Source organism: Hoplias malabaricus, chromosome 7, assembly GCF_029633855.1.
Source record: "Hoplias malabaricus isolate fHopMal1 chromosome 7, fHopMal1.hap1, whole genome shotgun sequence".
NCBI classification, from domain to species: Eukaryota; Metazoa; Chordata; class Actinopteri; order Characiformes; family Erythrinidae; genus Hoplias; species Hoplias malabaricus.
The window spans coordinates 39,418,257-39,424,664 of record NC_089806.1 but is presented as its reverse complement, the minus strand read 5'-3'; positions in this window follow the sequence as shown (position 1 = coordinate 39,424,664).

Genomic DNA, 6,408 nt, shown 5'->3' with positions numbered 1-6,408 from the left:
CAAGTGTGAGTGACAGCAGTGCTACCTATATATGGGTTTAATAGGATGATCTGTTTCTGACATCCCCATTTACACCAACTCAGTGTGATGCCATGTATGACTTTGGAATTGCCAGGTTTGAACAAACTTCTCACATCGTTTTCCAAACTCATGTCCTCAGCCATGGTTCTCTACTTTCTACAGACATTCCAAAACCATAAAGTTAGGTCCAAATTTGGGACTTCTCGTTAAATCCTAAATGTGCTTCTCATAAAAAATAAATGCTGGCATTCTTTCAAATGTAACTTTCCTATATTTTGTGTGATTACGACTCAATAAATGTTTATTTCGTAAACTGTTTGTGAACTATGGCATATGCCTGTCATGACAGGAAACGTTGTTTACTTTATTTTTGTTTTCATTTTGGAGAAAGGGTATGTTTGGTAATAGTTTCACCACTTCAGTCACTTACAAAATTCTGATCTTGTTTCATGGCTTTAATGCACATACAAATATGAATCCCATTAGAGTGTGTGTTTGCTCAGGGCAGTGCACACTGATGGAACAGTTTAACCACTTTCCCAGAAACCAGAAAAATGCAATTTGCATCTTTTTGAGCTCCTTCAGTTAAGCCTTGTAATATTTGTCTTCAATAACAGTGAAAATATTTTCATTCATTTAGATTTATGATGAAATTAAATATGTCTCTACATACTTACATAGACCCCCAAATCACTAGGTAGAATCACCTCAAATTTCATTATTTTGAAACGTGACCTCTGATTGCACACAGTGCCACAAGCCTCAGCAGGGTGGGGGCAAACATGTGTTCCCTATATAGATGTAAGAGTCCGACCCAACAATTGGCTTTCAAACTGCTGCACTTGCAACACCATTGGACAGCATAGCACACAGGATGAGAATGCAAACTGTCCAGATCTGTCACATCAGAAAACAGATGCAGGGAGAGTTGGGGCTGTCCTACCCATGGCAAGAGTGAGCAATACATGGTAACTGGGGATTCACAGAGTGAGCCAGTGCAGATGTCTGGCTGTTCAGAAGTGGCCACAGTGGCAGATGTAGCAGGTCATTGGGTTCACACCCCAACTCAGAGAATTACTATTTGCTTGTACGTCTTATGCGATGGTAAGTGCAATTGTTCCAGTACAGTGTCCCTATCACTGCACCTAGGCATTGGGATCCAAACCAACCACAGCAACAGTGCCCCAATTCAGCCTTCTATGCTCATTTGGAGAAACCTGTTACCTTAGACCTTTCCAAGTGTGGCTGTCACACAGCTCCAGGGTCCTGGGGTTCATTCTGATTTAAAGGAACAGGCGCGGAAACCATTCTGAATAGAGCTGTTTGGACAGGGTAAGAAAAGTGATGTGCTGATTGACCAAAGCAGATTACATACGTGTAGTTAAGACCCTAGGACTGTTTTTACTTATAGACAATGGGTAGAATATGATACCCCACAACCCCCACCCCCCAGCCTTTAAAAGAAGCTCAGATCAGCTCTTCTACTGGTCCACCAGATGATTCAACTGAATCCATAGCAAAGTAGTAATTGGTTTCACAGGCTTCTACTGAGTCTGCAAAGTGTCAAGACACATTCCTACAGCCGCTAGAAAGGTTATTAGGTTTTTCAACTGATGGTTTATGGTGATTGTGATTATGCTGAAGGCTCAGGGCAGTTTTATGTAAGTCCACTGTTAGCGCCTGGGCGTCCCTGGTACAGCGCTGATCGCCTCCAGGCACCAGCTGCCCTAAATGCCAGCATTTTTCTCAGTGCTATAAGAGAAGCCAGACTCTATCATTTCTCCTGATAACTTGACCTTATCCGGGCTATTGCTGGAGATGCCGGGGAGGCTCCAAAAACAGTGGTAAGAGGCTATTCCTTGTCTTATTTGCTTTGTTTCAGGAGAAGGAGGTGGCACTACCATCTTGGAGGTCAACACAGTTCTGCCTTGTTCTTGGACACCTGAATCAACATAGTGACTCATGATGAAGCCTTCTGTGAAGTGAATGAGGCATGTTAGAGCAGTGGGAACATAATCTCTTCCAGTTTTTGTTGCCATTTTACTGTTTGTTTACTTATTCCATTCCATATTATATTTTTTTGTAACAACACAGTTGTTACATAGTGAATTACATAGTTATTACATTCAAATTTGCTCTACATTCAGCAATTAACAGTTCAAGTCTTAAAATTTGGTTGTATTTTCTAATTCTCTATTAAATAATGCCAATTATTTTATTCATGTAATAACTATGTAATGCACTGTGTAATTATATTTGCAATAGCATTTACATGACTAGCTTTAACTCCTAGTTATATACAACATGCCAGGGCTCTAAGGTGATGGGTTTTAGATGAACATGTAGTCATTGCCTGGAAGCTGAGGTGTGTTTTGGCAGTGGTGAATGCAAAAATAATCTTACAACACGCTTCGGCTGCAGTGGGGTTGAACTGTAGGACCCCGGTCTTGTAGAGCTGAGCACTGTGGACACTTTCTGCAGCTGGACATCCCAATGTGTCAAGACTGTGGTCAGCCACGGCAGCCAGAGGGAGGAAGTGTGATCTGTTTAGTCTCCCTGATTCTTATCCGAGAGGCTCAGCAACAACAACAAAGCCATCAGTGTGTGGGACCTCACCATGTTTTTCTTGAGGTTTTGGAGCCCCTCTGGGGGTGTGGATGCCATATGGGAAAAAGCAGAATTTTTAATGAACTCGTACATGTTTCCAGTTAGCATAGCATTGATAGTGAACTTGGCTGGAAGTGGGCTGTAGCGCAGGAAGTCCTGAGTAAAGCAAACAAGACGCTCTTGCTTGGGGCTACACTTGTTCTTCTCTGGGACCGACTGCTGAGTTTTGGTGGGGGGGCATTAATGACTACATGACATAATATCCTCATTATTAGCAAACTCAAGTCTTTGTGAATACATTAATAAGGCTTTCTGTGGCTCTTCCTCCCTCAGTTTGCCTTGAGTGTAGATGGTGTGGAACATCTCAAGCAGGTGGCAGTCTGGCAGAATGATGAGAAAGCTAACATGCCCATGTAGCAGTGCCAACTGTGCCAACTCTGCCAAGAGTGCCAAAGTCACTTCCTTTTCCCTTTTCAGGACATGTAGCCACTGTTACAGCGTCCATTCAAGTCACATGCAGGGTTTTTTTTTTCTTTTGTAACCCCACTATAAAAAATATGGAACTACGATGGCGCCCACTAATGGTCAAACTTGATTGATGCTACATAACTTCCTAGAACACAGTTCAACTGATTTAAATTATAATCATTTAATTTATTAGACACACACAAACTTTGGGAACCACTGGTCTAGATCATCACATTCAAATGTTTTCATGGAGATTGTACACATTCTTAGAGGGCAGTTGAACGTCAGTGTGAACAAAAGGCTGTAGTTGGAAGGACGAATAGTTTTAGGACATTGGGTATTACCCTCCCACAGAATCACCAACCAATCTTCACAACTTCTATTTTCCCCTCACTTTACCTATAACTAATTACCACCATTGGTTCATGAGCTTTGATGGAGTTGCTTTGTGGTGACTCGCTGTTGTGAAAAGTGCTATATCAATCAAATCTGACTGATTGATTTATTGATTGATTGATGTAGTGTATAAGAAGTGGGAAATCAGACTGGCTCCATTCAGTTTGTCAGAGCAAATTCATGGAAATTATTAGAAAATCTTTTTTGCTTTTGGCTAATGATTCCTCATCAAAGAACCCAGTTTCAGCACTTTGCTACAGTACAGCTAACAGCAACAGACAGACTAAAGTCTAACCCTAAGCCTAAACCCACATCAAAAGTGTGAAACCATGTTGATCCAAGTTTGTAAACATGTGTTTTACAGGCGCTAGACATGATAGCAGCTTGCTTCATGTTTGTGAAGTCTGGCCAGCCATTTTTGTGCGTTTTAGATTCCAGCCCCAGACTCAGCCACCAGAGGGCAGTCTTCAGTAGAGAATAAAAGAACAACAGGCAACGAGGTTGCTCTCGCTCGCTGTTGTGGGACAGTTTTAGAGACTGAGTATGTACATCAAATAATGTTGCATTGCTGTTATTTACGAGTAACATCATTTTCAGTGCATTATTTTTAGTGGTTATGAAGATTTTGTGGCAGTTTTGGGTTGTGAACTTTCTGACACCACTTTTTTTTCTGAAAAGATGGGTATTATGGTGCAGTTAGTTCCCTCTTTGCTAAGGTTTTGAGGTACATTGCTGTGAGTATTTAATGGCATTCTGACCTTAGAACCACAGTGAGGTGAGGCACTGATTTTGGATGATTATGGATCTCTGTTGATATCCCAAACATACAATAGGCCGCTTTATCAGTCCAGAGAGTAGAATTGACACTACAAGTGTATATTATTCCCCACTAAGAGATGCTCTGCATTGAGCAGGGTGTCCCTGAGGCCTTGGGCAGCCATTTCTAAGCAGCCCATTTCCTTTGGAGGAAAAATATTCACAATAAATGGGGCATGTTAACGTAGCTGTTTTCCCTAATTACAAGGGGTGTGTGCAAATATTCGTACATACAGTGTAGCACTATTACACTATAACACACATACACACACTGAGACAGGGAAGTTTAAATGCCCTCTTGAGTCATCCTTCCTCAGAGCCTTGTTGTTTTTCATGTCTGGGTGAAAAAGGGCTTTCCTCTGTGGCTAAAGCTCTGTCATGAGGATGTGGAGACTCACTGACATCACAGTCTCTCTGCTGTCCAGGGCAGTGAGGAGCGGTCAAGGAATGAGCTGTTTCTCTGGTTAATGGAAAGACATACAGCGTTATTCAGTATCTTCAGTAGAGACATGTGGAAGGGTATAAAGATCCCAGTATTGCAGGCTTCTTGGGAGCAACTGAGCTCTATTCATTGCCTCTGGGATGAGCTGAGAAAGCAGATTTAATCAGTCAAAATCAGGACCTGACCTCACTAATGGCATCCAGTGTGTGAATGACTGGGATGAGTGTGTGCTGCCCTGACTGGTGCACTATTTGGGGTGTGTTACTGGCTTGTGCCCAAAGATTCCAGGTGGGTATTTGACCCACCTTGACCTTGAGTAGGATGATGCTGTTAAAGAAGATGAATGAATGAAGGAAGGAAAGATAAACTGGGAGGGGGGCTGGATTTCAATCAAGGAATCAAGTATTTACCATCGATGAAAACCTGGACTTTGAGTCAGCAATGTTCTTCTTAAGCTTGGACCAAATAGGAAACAATGTGCTGGAGCTTTAGAGGTGTTTTGTAATGCTACTTTTTACAAAACAATGTTACATCATCACAAATGGAGGCCTGCTAAAATTGTAGGTTTGTAGGCAGTACACTTGTTTGTGCTCTAAACATAGGCTTATTTTAACCTGTAATCATAGGTTTGAGTGTACCCTGGCTCTTGCACATAGTAATACCACTTCAGTAGTGGTTACACTTTCTATAAATATCATAATTCATATATTATTGCATTAATTTGCCTTTATAAAAGCACATTGCATCCGAAAAAGACCTTATATCATTGTTTACCATAATTCATTATGGCTGTTACAACTTGGTTTTCCTCAGGGTGGTGTTCGAAGACTCACAGCTCTAGAGCCTTGGGGTCCTGGGTTTGAGCCTCCCCTTGCATAATTGCTTGTGTGGATTTTGATTTGTTTTCCCCATGTCCAACCCCAGTTATTGTAGTTACACACTTTCCTTCCGAGGCAGCACAGTATAGTGTTCCTGAGCATGATCTCTGGGTGTCTTTGTTTATTGGCTCTCTGACCCTTAAGGTCATCCATATATGGTGTCCTAATATAACCAGTGGAAAATAAAACATGCTCATACCAAACTGAGAACATATTTATACACCTTATACAATGACAAATACACCTTATACAATGACATTATTGGGTTATATCCAGCTACAATAATGATTTACATTGCAGTACACCTAGTAACCAGGGTGACAATGTGCCCTGAACTCCTTATAACATTTGATGTCTTATAAATAGTTTATTAGATGTTCATAAATGTGTTATTAGATGGTTATAGACATGATAATAATAGAAAACGTTACCCTCTTGATGTAGGCTGAATGTTTTATAAGTACACACAAATATTTGCGAGTTTTTGATGCTGTATTTTTGTTCTCGCCCAAGGCCTGTAATAAAATGGCTGAAAGCTCTGGGGCTGTTTCTCAGTTCCAGCTCCAGTCTCTCCAGATGTCTGTCCAGCAGGGTTCTAATGGAGGTATTTTTAGGCTCAGATCTGGACCCTTGGGAAATAAAACCTTCTGTATTTACCTTTTCCTGAGGGAAAGGAAATAGCCGAAAAGGCCACAACCGTGTCAGAGACATACATTCCTCCGCCAGCCAATAAAAAAACATTGAGTTCTAATATTCACCACCCAAATGAAACTTACACAA